Consider the following 14,211-nt stretch of genomic DNA (forward strand, 5'->3'; position numbering starts at 1 on the left):
TATTATAACCTCTTGAAGAAGGACATTCAGAGTTGAGGAATTTTGTGCTCCTAAGTCACAGTTAATATGTAAAGGAGCCCAGCTCTCCAGGGGAGGGATGAACATCTGCCTGAATATTGGCAGTGGTAAATGAATTCCTTGTTTTCTTTTGCTTGCATGCATGGCTTTTGCTTTATCTACTGAACTGTCTTTGTCTCAATTCAGGAATTTTTTAACTTTTACCCTTCAGATTATCCCCCATCCCACTGTGAAGGACTGAGCAAGTGGCAGGGCAAGGGTTTTTTGCCAGATGGAGTTATAGCACGGCTTAGTGTCATTTGGCTTCAGTATCAGGGAGTAGTGTACGTGCCTCACATTACAGACTGTGCTACAATTAAAAACCCCAGTGACACCCATTAAATATCTTTTTTAGTTGAGCACTCTTCAGACACAGTGTTCTTCTTTTTAAAGTATTCTTACTGAAAAGGTTTCCTGTTGAAAGCTATCATCTACCAAAACTGAAAAATTCCAATGTGATGCCCATATAACAAGAAAAATATGCACTGTGGAACATAATTTTTTTAAAGTACATGAAGAATAACAGACTAAATTATTTCAAATGAAACCATCTTAATATTTACTAAAATTGGCAATTTTCCAAATGTCATGGGTTTTTTTCCACATTGTGCTCAGATTGCAAGAAACGTGTGTGACCTTTTGAGGCTAGCAGGAGCACTACAGGCTCTATTTTTGTATAATACTCACCACAGTTTGTCCCGTGTTACTAAAAGAAAAATAAAGGAAAATGGATTTTAACCACAGGCTACAGAGAAACTAGATTAATTTTTTACAGAGTATTAAATAGCCATCAACTATAATTGTGGTAAGCCCTAGAGAGTGTTTTTTCTTTAAAAAAAAAGTCTGAAGGTTAGAAAGATGCACAAATTTTCTGTTTTAACAAATGTATTTGGCATTGGTGCAACCCCACATTTTAAGAAGGATATTAAGGTCCTTGAATGAATCCAGAGGAGGGCAACAAAGCTGGTGAAAGAGCTAATAGTAATGTTCCATGAGGAACAGCTGGGGGCTCTGGTTTTGTTTAGTTTGGAAAAGAAAGGCTGAAGGATCTCATGGCTCTCTACAGCTTCCAGAGGAGGGGAAATGGAGAGGGAGGTGCTGGTCTCTTTCCTGTGGTATCTGGTTGGCAGACACTTGAAAATGGTTCACAGATGCACCAAGGCTTATTCAGTGTTGACTGAACAAGCTTCATAGAGAGGTGATTGATGTACCAAACTTCGGTGTTTAAGACAATACCTTTAACAACATGTCTTAACCTTTCTTCAGCCCTGATGTGGTCAGAGAATTGGACTATTTTAGGTCCCTTCCAACTGAAATTCTATTATTTCTATTTCTATTTTTATTTCTATTTCTATTCTATTCCATTCTATTCCATTCCATTCTATTCTATATCAGTGTTCTTGAATATCTAAAGGGAAGGCTATAAAATTCATTAACAATATAAATAATATTGCTTAATAATTATTTAAAGAAGATACCTTCTCAAGGTCATCACACTCATGCCACCTCACTTCCATGGAGAAGAAAAGTCACATTTTCCAAAGGATTTTTTTTTTCAAAGCAGCATTTTAAAACACATAGCAAAGGTGTTTGTAATTATTCATCCATCACGCACTGGCAATACTGAGTCCTGTTAGAATTTTGCAGAAAATGCGATTAATATATAGAGGCATAATATAATTTCAGCTAAAAGTACTCAGAAGTCACTGCACAAGATCTTGAAAAGAATAACTTCCCTATTTACATGCCACTTTGAAAATAACACAGTCAAGAAGTGGTGTGCCACATTTTTCAGAAAATAGAAAATAATTTAGATGTTGCTATTTAATAACATCTTTTACTTCTTTAGACTTATATTAAAGGAAAAGCTGCATTTTGTTCTGGTTTTCACATGATAAGTGGATAAGTGGATTAAGTGATGTAACAACTTGGTTTGATTGGCCTGGAGATGTTTAGAATATATAACATCATCTGCATTTTTCTACTTTGTTCATGAGAGGAAAAAAACAAAAAAGCAGTTTTCATTTTTATTTTGCTTTTTGAACAAAGTTAAAAGACAAAACTCTGTTTTACATAAGGTTTTGCATTGCTACCAAGCCGAAAAAATTACAGAGAATTTTATCTTGCAGAATATATAAAAAATAAATTACATAATCTTAGTTCTAAACTAAAGGATGAGAGATTTACATAAACTGTTTGGAAGAATTTCCTTATTCAGAGGATAGTGAAGGCACCGAAACAAGTTTCCCAGAGAAGTTGTGGATGCCACCTCTCTGGAGGTTCTCAAGGGTAGGACTCTGGGCAACCTGATCTAGTGGGTGGCATCCCTGCTTATGGAAGCAGGCTTGGAACTCAAAGATTTTTCAGCTGGCTTCCACCCCAAGTCATTCTATGGTTGTATCAAGTGCTGACTCATTCATATTTACTCTGATGTAAGATTTCTTAGCTCAGTTAGTGATGTAAAATTATATCTCCAAACATTGCATACCATTCTGCATGCATTTTGGTTCTAATTTTATTCAAGAAGAATATTCTTCTTGAATAAAATAATGCAGTTTTGAAAGACATACTAAGTGGAATCCCACTCAGATCAACCCATGCCTGCTGTGTTGTAATAACCACCCATGTGACAGTGTACTTGGAACAGAAATTGAGTTTACCCAGTTTGCAGCATATGCAAAACTAAGTTGATTAGTGTTAAAATAATCTTTACAAAATACACTAAGATCTAAAATCAGCAAAACAACTTTCTGTCACAACAATTGCACTGTTTTACTTAGCAGGAAGCTCACAGATGCAAAATATTGAATAGCTGAAGCAGTAGTTTCAGTCCCACTTTTAAAACTTTATTTATTGCCAAAGTGAATATTTTTTTCAACCCGAGGGAAAAAAAATACACAAAATACCTCTAGAACAAACATTTGTCTCATGATGAAACTGTCATTTAAAGTTTTATCTTTTAGCTTTATTCAATTGCCTATCAATTACCTCAAACTGAAAGAGGTTTAAAATTGTAATCTAGACAAATTCATACAGGGAAAAAAACTTGACAGGGGAGCTCCAAGAGCATTGACCATGCTGTTTCTTGCTATGATAGGCTCTTTTGTGAATTTTTGGTTGTTTTTAGTTTCCACTGACTGTTGCATTTCAGAAGACTAAAAAGGAAATATGTACGGTGTCTAGAATGCAGAAAAAGTTATTTTGTGATGCATGACACATTTGCATGTAATACATATGGCTGTTTAAAAAAACCAAACAAGACAAGAGGGTTTGTGGGTTTGTTTGTCAAGTACATAGTGTTGGGAACTCTCCATGTGTGGAGATGGAAGGCTTGACTCCATTTTCAGAAGGTTGGCTTATTATCTTATGATATATGTTATATTAAAATACTACATTAAAACTATACTAAAAGAACAGAGAGGAAAAGATCATCAGAAGGCTTGAAAGAACAAGAACAGAATGCATACCAAAATCTTGTGACTGCTCACAGCCTCAGCACAGGTGGCTGTGATTGGCCATCAAGTGAAAACAATCCACATGAACCAATGCAAGATGCACCTGATACATTCTACAGCAGCAGATAGTTATTGTTTACATTTCTTTCCTGAGGCTCCTCAGGAGAAAATTCCTGGCAAAAGGATTTTTCAGAAAATATCATAACTACATACATAGCTCAAGTTTTCAGTAGACCCTCTGTCTTACATCCTAAGCAGACCCCATCTGTAAAACTGAACAGATACTGAATTTGGAATTTATTTTATTGCACTGGAATTTAGTTACTAGATTTAAAAAAGAAATTTTTTAAAAAAAGGATAAAAAAGGAAAAAAAGTATAATCTTGCTTGTTTTCCTTGCTAAAAAAGGGGTTGTACAGCTTCCCTCTAAGCAGACATCATAATGGCTAACAGCCACAATATTAATTTCTACTGGCAACAAAGAAAACCAGTATTTCTCTGTGGGTATTAAAAAAACTAAGAAAAATAGCAAACAAAATCTGCTATGGAATTTCTTTCAAAATCTAAACAGATACTTTTGAAAATTATTTATAATTAAAATACTGTTAAAATATAATAGCTGTAATAGAAGGATTAGAAAATATGACAAGTATCAGCATTTTTTGCTTCTGAACACATTAAAGTAAGAAGAATACAATCATATTTGCATTATAAAATGTAAGAATTCTTAAAGAAATTATATATATATTTAAAAGGTACGTTGGTATATGCATGTATAATAATAATGAAAATTCCTGATTACATTGGGGGATGCATAGCTCAATAAATACTTTACAGAAAACCCACTATAAATACATTATTAACATGACTGTCTGTCAATATTTCTTATTTCTTGTAACATAAGAATGTTAAAAAAAATAGAACATTAAAAAGCTGGGGATAATTAAAAAGAAGTTTTCCTTAACAAAGTTCATCAACTGTAATGTTTCAGAAATCTTGCTTTCTTAGTAAGGAATAAATATAGAATTTATCATGGTTTCATTTTGGTATATCAAAAACTGATCACAGATATTTACTAGCATATATTTGAAGGAAAAACAGCCATGAAGTCCAGGGTCTCCTTTCAACAGCATAAGTTCCTCCAGGTTGTACATACTTCCTAAACTTGGAACAAAACAAGACATATTTACTGGGAAAATGAAGAGTGTATGTTCTGAATTAGTGAGTTGTGATTTAATTTACTTTCTCTTGTTCTATGCACGGAGGATTCATATACCTGTGAAATATTTTTCCATTTACCCTACTGTCTCCATACCACTGTAACTCACACTTTATTTAAGAATAAATTAATTTGATATTCACAGCTGGCTACATCCCTGAAACAACTTTCTTTTCTGTATCAGAGGGTATTTCTTCTTGCTGCCTCAAAATTTAAGGTCACTTTCCTGATCCCCCACTTAGAGCAGCAGTTTAATCAGCCTGTTACAGCTGAAAGGTGCTTTGGGAAGATGTCATCTCTGATGCTGGACCTTTGCAGCCAAAGCTAGACGGCAAGAAAGTAATTGCATATCCTCTCTTCCAGGTTAAAGTCAAAGGAGCTTAAATCATCCTTCATAGCCACCTCCATAAAGGTACTGAAGAACATACATCAGTCACAGCCCTCAGCAGTTCATTAACTACCACTTTTCAAATTGATGAGTATCAAAGTCTTATTGTTCAATCTTCAAACATATCAAATGTTAACAAAAATTGGCTTGTTATTTAGTATACAACCTTGGGGAACATTAAGTATGGATTCATTGAATTCGGGCTGTTATATAGAAGCATTTTGGCTGAAATTAATTTATCTTTATGAATAGACTCCAGTTGCCAAAAAACAGCCAAGTTGTGCAATTTGAGCATAATCTCCCTTGTTCTGCATTGGTCTCTGACTGCTGCTCAAGAAACATGTGAGTGTCCCCTTGGTCCATTATTACAACTATAAAGTGCCTTAGAGCACATGAAGTGAGAATAGATGCCCATGTTTAAGCAACTGTAGCCTCTCCTAAATGCTTGCAACAATAATTTCTGGAGTAAAAGTCGCTTTACTCAATTAAGACATGTGCCTTCAGATTCAATTAAATAGCTTTAAAATGCCAATATCTCATCACAAAGGAAATTCAGATAGTTATTGCAAATATGTCTCCAGGACAATTAATGGAGTCTGGAGACCTTTTCAGCTGACCAGATGCAGTGTCTGCTTTAAGATGTGACAATTAAAGACTCAGTTCAATAGCCTTTATTTATACTTCTAGTGCTCTCTAATACGTCATAGAATATGTGAAATAGCCTCACACTTTTTCTAGAGTGCCAGATTGAAAGGTTAGATGGACACCTCCAGAGCAAATTGATAGAATAAGCCAGTTTCTGTCAATTATGAAGAAGTCATGAGTAAGAATCTTGTCTTATAATTTCTCATCTATATAATTTCCTATCTATTTCTTATCTAGAAATATAAAGAATGCCGAAAGAATTATCAGCTCCAATGCTAATCAATATAATCCAAATAGTAGGATAAAAAATATACTGTGTAAATTCCTTTTAGGTTTATTTTTTTTTAGCATCCTAAGGTAGTGCTAGGGAACACAAAATAGAGCAGTTTGCAAACAACTTTGCTTTGCAAAAGTACTAGGGGCTTCTTGAAGAAGTGATAAATGTGTGATTTGAGTGATCGCATGTTTGGCAGCAACTATGCACTTTGGTGAGTATTCTTGAAGTTTGCACAGTATTTGTAGAATTGTTACCTGTCAAGCATTTTTGAAGAGAAAGACTTGGTAAGGCTCTCTTCATCCAGTGGTTGTCACAGAACTTGTCCTTCTTTAAAGCATGTATACCCCTGATCAATTTTCTTTTCGTGTCCCTAACAGTTTTCAACAAATCAAACAGACTTTCAACTATATAGCTTTGGCTAGTTATACTTAACATACATCATGCTTTTTGTTTTAATATGCTATTACTAGTTCTTAGGAGGGGGCTTCTTTGTTTCTTGTGGTTTTTTGTTGTTTTTTTCTTTTTTGTTTGTTTGTTTTATTTGGTTTTTTTTGTTTGGTTGGTTTTTGTTTGTTTGACTGTTTGTCTGCTTGTTTGTTTTTTCTTAGGGGGAAGAACTCTTTAACCTTTCAGTAATGGAATTAACACATATCTCACATTCAAAACCAAACAATTAAGCCAGTTCATTATTCTAAATATGTGAAGTGGATGCCGTGTTTCATTTAATGGGAGATTTTTTGACTGATGATTTTGCTTGCAGAAATTACAGTTGTGCAAGGCCAAAAGCCTGATGCTGTGAACTAATTCTACTAAACTGACAGTAAAGGAAGAATATGTCAAGATGGGTTAGGAATGATAGCATAACTATAGCTCTTTATATACTAACTGAATAGGTATTATTCATTTAATGTGAAGATAGCAAGGCAAATATGATACAGAAGTCATGTCAACAACAAAAGCTTACCATATATAATTTGCAATTTTCTCTTTATCTACTAGGTATCCTATCACAGAGATGAATGACATTTACTTAACAGAGCCTTTTTTGGACTGCATTATATTGGTCATTTCTAACTCCTAGTGTTTCTCAAAAAAGACTCAAAGCCTGTTATTTTCTCCTTTGTTCTTCCTTTGTCCTTGATAAGCACTACAGATTCAGGGACTGCTTCTGTTAATTCCTTAAATACTCTAGAGCAAACAGAGTCAGGCTCCCTCAACTTTTACATAGTGTTCTTCCATCCAATTCCCGTAACTAGTCTGCAATCCTAAGCTATTCACTCTAATAGATATTAAAATTAACAATGGTCAAATATGGGCTTTATATTGTGTCCATATAAATCTTCATTATCTAGTGTGGTGGAGTGCTGGACTGAGTATAGAGGGAGGAAAGCAGTAACTGTTTATTCAATCTGAAGAAGATCTCATGGACCAGTTACTGAGTGTATGCTCTTCTTTTTTACTTATGGAGAATGTTGAAAGCTTGATTGAGTTGTCATGCAGAGGCAACTGCTAACTTTTGCAGCACTCTTGGGTATGACACAAGAGCTGACTCAGTGTAGTATTGTGCTGTGTTTTGACTGGGATAATTTCCTTTATAGTAGCTGGTATGGGGTTATATTTTGGATTTGTGTTGGAAATAGTGTTCATGATATAGGGATGGTTTGGTTATTGCTGAGCAGTGCTTACACGGAGTCAAGGCCTTTTCTACTTCTCACACTATTTCACCAGAGAGTAGGCTGGGGGTACACAAGAAGGTGTGAGGGAGGGGACACAACTGGAACAGCTAGCCCAACTGACCCAAGGGACATTTCACACTCTATGACATCATGCTTAGCATATAAATCTGGGAGGAAAAAAGGAAGAAGTGGGACATTTTAAGTTAAGGCATTTTATCTTGACAAGTCACCATTACCCATGATGAAGCCCTTCTTTCCTGGATATCGCTGAACACCTGCCTGCCCATGAACAGGGGTGAATGCATTCCTTATTTTTCTTTGCTTGCATGCATGACTTTTGCTTAGCCTGTTAAACTAACTGTTTTTATCTCAAGCCATTGGTTTTCTCACTTTTACCCTTTCAACTGTCTCCCCAGTTCCACTGGAGGGAGAAGTGAGTGAGTGGCTGTGTTTTGTTTAATTGCTGCCCAGTGTTAAACCTTAACATAGCATAGCATGTGTTCAACAGAATGGAATAATCACATCCCTTGTTCTGTTGACTACATGGTTGCTCATGCATTCCAGGATATGGTTTGCCTTCATTGCTGGAAGAGGTCATGCTCAAATCATCTGCATTCCAAGCTAATCACAGCACAGTCTGTACTGCTGGTGGGGATTAGTCCAACTCAGAATTTCCCATCTATCTTTCTGAAGTTTAATCCAAGCTTTCTTGGTAAATCTTGCAGCTTGTTGAGCTATGTCTATGTTACATCATTTTGGTGTATCTACTTTTTAGTGTATCTATCTTTAAAGGTTGAAATCATCTGTGGCCAGGTATATTTGATCCCAACATTCAGATAGTTTTAAAAGAGAGTGAATTTCTTAGAATGTAACATGAACCTTAAGGTACCTCTATTCAAATTATCTGACAGTAAGAATCTAAGTTATTTATGACTGCCAGGACAGTTTACACAGTTTTCGTTCATCATGTAGTCCATTTTTCCAGTTTTTCAGTTTTCATTCATCATGTAGTCCATATTTTATGAGCTTCAACCAGAATGTTAAGATAGATCATGTCAATCACCCTGCAAAATTTGAGGTAGATGGATGTCCACTGCTCTCCTTCCTGCACTGAGAAAATTATTATATGACAGAAAGCAACAGGCTGATTAAGTACAACTTAACTTGGTAACTCTAGCCCTTTCAAGATCTCCTTCCTGTCTTTCATGTGTGTGGAAATATCTTCCATCTGGACTAGTTCCACAGTTATCCCAGTTGCTGACATGAGGCTATCTGGTATTTAGTTTCCTGAGTTTTTCTTTTTCCTGTAGATGGATGCAATATTTTTGCCATTTCAGTCACCTGGGACCTTCCCCTTATATCTATGACCTTTTAAAAAATAAAAAGAGAACATCTTCACAATGTTGAATTCCAGAGGCCTTCAGATGCATCCTGTCAAGTCCGTTGATGTGTACATATCCAATGTGTATAGGTGGTCCTGATCTTGACCCTCCTCTGCTGTTGGTGCTTCACTCTTTGGATCTGTCCTTTTTCTTAACATAAACACTCAGAAGCTTACCCTAAAAGACCTAAAGACAACACTGAGTACCCCAGCCTTCTCCATGTCGCTTGTAATTAATTTGCCAGCCCCATTCAGCAGCAGTCTTCTGTTTCCCTTGTGCTTCTACCTGCCGCTAACATAAGGATAGAAATATCTCTTGCTTGAGTTTGAACTCCAGCTGAGCTTTTGGTTTCCTAACTGCAACTCTGCATGCGAAGGAAATATTTTTGTATCCCTCTTTAGATATCTTTCCATCCTTCCTTGTCTCACATATTTATAATTTCCAGATATAATCTGCTAATAGTTTGCTGTTTAAAAAGGCTGAGTGCCAGATGCCTACCAAGATGCTCTATCACTACATCTCCTCAGCTGGACATATGAGGTAAAGTAAAATGAAAACTTGTGGATTAAAAGAAGGACAGGGAGAGATCACTCACAAATTACTCAAACAGACTTGCCTTAGGGAAATTAATTTGGTCAATTAATTTGACCAATCAAGTCAGAGTAGGATAATAAGAAATATTAAAAAAAAATCTTAAAATACTTTCACCTAGCTCAACCCTCCTTCCCAGGCTCAATTTCTTTCCTGATTTCTATATCTAGATCTCTCCCCAAGCAGCATGGTGGGAAGATGAATTGTACTCATTTCATCACGTTTCTGCAATTCCCTCCTCTTCACATTCTGTCCCCTGCTTCAGTGTGGGATCCCTCCCACAGGAGTTGGTCCTCCATGACCTTCTTCACAGTGATTACTTCCCACAGACTGCATTTCTTCACATACTTCTTCAGCATGGGAACTTTCCATGGGGTGCAGTACTTCAGAAGCAGACTGCTCCAGCATCCTTCCACAATGTCATAGATCCTGTCAGCAGCCTGCTCTGGAGTGGGCTTCCCACAGGGTCACAGCCTACTTCAGCAGTGGAGCATCCACATCGGACATGGGGGAAGTTTCTATCAGCTTCTCACAGAAGGCACACCTGTAATCCCCCCACTACCAAACCCTTGCCACAAAAACCCAAGTCATCCGGTTTCTTGGCATGCCATGGGAATAGATCACACCTGTGCTTTCAGAATGATGCCCTGAAAATCTCAAAACACGTCTGAGGTCCTCTTTGTGCCTGAAGACAAGCTCAGTTTAGACTATTCCTAATGCTTCCCTGAAGAATCTGAAGCTGAAGCCTATTCTTCTGAAGTCAGTGATCTTTATTACTTTACTTGTCTTTCTGATGTCCCTCAAGCTCTTCCCTCTAAAACTGTAGGGTTACTGCAAACAAAGTTTCTGCTTATAGACCTATCTCCAAAGAGTTCTTGGCTAGTTGCAAGCAGTGACTCCAAAAAGGCACCAATCCTTATTGCCATACTTGACAACTGTCAAGAATACATCTTTGACACAGTCCAGAAATCTCCCAGATAACCCCCATTTGCTCAAAGTGCTCTCTTGTACAATACAGAATTTGTTCTTCTCTTTTATACCTCCTGTCTTTCTATATACCAAGGTCTTCTTTTCATCGTCTTTTATTTATTCTGAAAAACACTTGGAAAACTTTTTATTTCTTTTTTCTTTTTCTTTTCTTTTTCTTATGTCTTTGCATAACTGGAGCTGATTTCATGGTTACATCTTACTGGTAAAATCCTTACATGCTTAACATATTCCTTTATGGTAATATTCAGTCATGTCTTTATTTTCAGTGTTGTATGATTCCTTTTTAAAACATTTTAAAGTCATTACGGACCGCATTATAGAGCCATTATGTTATTTCAGTATGCCTCATAGCTTTCCTCAGCAATAGGATATTTTGCTAGTAATTCTTTTGTCTTATTTTGTGCTCCCACCTTTGCTTTCCTGCATAGTAATGCTTATTAATATTTTTTATTATTACTCTTACCCTCATTAAATTCCAGCTTGAGATATTCAATAATTTGTCTCTGATGATTAAAAAAAAAAAATTAAGGTTGCTTCTCCTATAAATGTTTTTCTATTTTATAAATCCAGGCATTTTCCAAGGAACATTTAGACTGTGTGTTCAGATTAGATTTTCTTTCTAGCAGATAACCAGATATTTGAATTTCTTTCCACCTGCATGTCAAGTGGAATACACGCATTCAAAAAAAATTTTTAGCATGGAAAAAAAAAGGCTTTTATCAATATGACCCAGGGTTTACTTCATCTAAAAAATATTAGATTGTTTATATATTGTTTTTTAAAAGGTAAAAGTATGACATAATAAGGGATATACCTGTACAGAGCCAATTAAAGCCTGATCTAGTCATGCTGTAGTTCTTTTCATCATTGAAGGGATTGATTGATTTCAAGAGAGATATCCAGTAGAGGTCAAAGAAGTAATTCAGTGCACTTGATTTTTCTCTGACTATCTTAAATAACAAAACATTATATCTTTGTTTCAAAGCATAAATCAAGCAGTCTAAATTTACCACTTAAAACCTGAAAATAGATTAGCAGATTTTTTGTTCTTTTGGACACCAAAATAACTTTGTAAGTTCCAAAGACATGGGAAACACTCAAATTGGAAGAAAAAAAGGAGGACATTTTTCTTATAGTTTGAATTAGTGAGCAGCTTCTCTAGTATTTTAACATCGTGTTTGACTGAAAATTACATGTTTAAAAGGGAACTCTGTAAACTGAAGAAAATTTACTTACGTTGCCAAAACCAGAACAACTAAGTTAAAGAACATGACAAAAGTTCACCCTCTGGCAGTTCCACCTTTGATTTTTTTCTGTAGTGTACATTGAGTCTTACATAGAATTCCTCTCAGTGGACTTTGGGAAGATGATATATCAAATTCCCTCATTTTGTCACAGTCAGTTGTTTCCAGTATTAAGGGTTTGATTTAGATTTGATTCAAACAGTCAAACATAGGTATTTATAAGTAATCCAGGTGCCTGAGCTCCTATAACAGTCACAATGTACACACAGAGTCCATATCTTCGCTTCTGTCAAAACTGAGGAGCTAGTCACCCAAGTGTAAGCAAATCATGTCCCTGTTCAGTAACCTGAACATGAGTACCTTTTTCAGTCCTCTATCTGTTTAAGGCATTGTGAAGAAGGTTGCATATAATATATGTAAGATATAAGGGACCTGTAGTGTTTTGGAAAGGCAGCTAGATGCCTGACAGAATATGTCAGAGCATTTTGAATGTCTCTGGACATTGATGTTTAGTTGAATGAACTAAGTCTGTAGCTTTGATCTATTAAAGTTACCAGGAAAAAAAAAACCAGAACCCCAAAACAAAACCCCTCTACTTCCACTACTTCAAACAAAACAAACTGTTTCTACTTTTTATAATGTATAATTCTTCATGTCTGAAGGCAGAAAATACAAACACTTTTTTCCCATAGAAATTTATTTAAATAAGAGAGATGACTGCATTCTCATTGTTCACACACACATCCACCTACACAGATTCACTTTTTTCTTCTGTCTAACAAGAGAGATCTTGCATTTCACCATCCTGTGTATAATGAATAAGTTACTGAAAATATGGTTATTTTTCTCACCTGCAATGAGGTAAGATGTCTATCCTGAAATTTTAATTGAAAACCAGACATGTAAACTGGAGATTGCTTTTATGTGCATTGTTCCATGTATAGTTTCCAGGGTAGAAGACAATGCAATATATTTCAGTCTATTATTTTTCCTGCTAACTAAAAATTATTTTTAAAGACAAGTGCAGTTCATAGTTAATCTTTTCATCTGGCAACTTAAAAAAAATTCTTGTGTATAGCTATTAAGAAAAGTGAGTTATGAGGCTTACTAATATCTATAAAAATACACATATATATATTCATGTACACAGTGTCTTCAATTAAATATAAAACTTCTGATATTGTAATGTTTTTAAGCTAATTCACTTTCCAAATAAGAGGATAATGACCACTCTATAAAATTCTGGTAAAATCATGATAATGAAGTGAAAGAAAAGCAATCACATTTTTTTCTGTATTTCATTAGACCAGAATTAAAATTTTACTTTTACACTCAGAAATTACTTCAAAATATACTTTTTAACCCCTACGTGTAGTTTATCACACCTTCTAGACTTGTGGATCTAGGTACTCATGTAGTATTTTCAGATAAATTAAATATTCATACTCCCAGAACAGTGAATGATGCATATATAAATAAATGTGTTCTTGATTTGAAGACAGCTCAACCAACTGGATTTTCCTAAGACAGCTCAAGAAACAACCAGATGTGAGATTCTTTTTCCTCTGAGAAAACCAAGTAAACTCCTTAGTAAATAAAACTACACACTATTACACAGCAATTTAAACTGATGATGGACACTGCTATTTGCTAGTAACAAAAAAAAAAAAAAAATCAGATATTAAATAATAACTATTACACTATGATGTTTTTGTAGCTACTTTGGTTGCTGACATTATTGATATTTCAGCTTAGTTGCATTTGTTAAGATTGGAAGCTCTTCATCTACCTGTACAGAAATATAAAAAGATTTAACTGTCAGAATTTTCTTACCTTTAATATATGCAAAAAGGACATCTGTCAGAACCTATATTCTCCTATCAGATGCAGCAGAAACAGCAGTCCAGCAGCACCCAGTTGTGGAGGCCAGCAATAAATAAATCCTTTTCCAGGTAGCCTGAAAATTTTCTCATCATATGAACTTAGATGTTCAGTCGAAATTACCAAGTTCAAGTATTTAGGAGTAAAGTTACAACAAAATGTCAACGATAATTGGAGTCAGGAAGAAAATACCAAAGTCACAGAAAGATGTGTTTCAATAATAATGACTTTAGCATGCTTAACCCCTGACAAGGTAAAAATTAATATTTTCTAGAAGTCCCAAGCTGATCACAATTGCAACGTGCACCTACACTGACAAATTACAGTAATGGCTTTTCTACCGGCCTCATTTAACAGAAGGTTTAAAACACACAGACTAGGAGAGATGGGTTCTCATCTGCTTGTAA

The sequence above is a fragment of the Passer domesticus genome, chromosome 2 (genome assembly GCF_036417665.1).
Source record: "Passer domesticus isolate bPasDom1 chromosome 2, bPasDom1.hap1, whole genome shotgun sequence".
In the NCBI taxonomy this organism is placed as follows: domain Eukaryota; kingdom Metazoa; phylum Chordata; class Aves; order Passeriformes; family Passeridae; genus Passer; species Passer domesticus.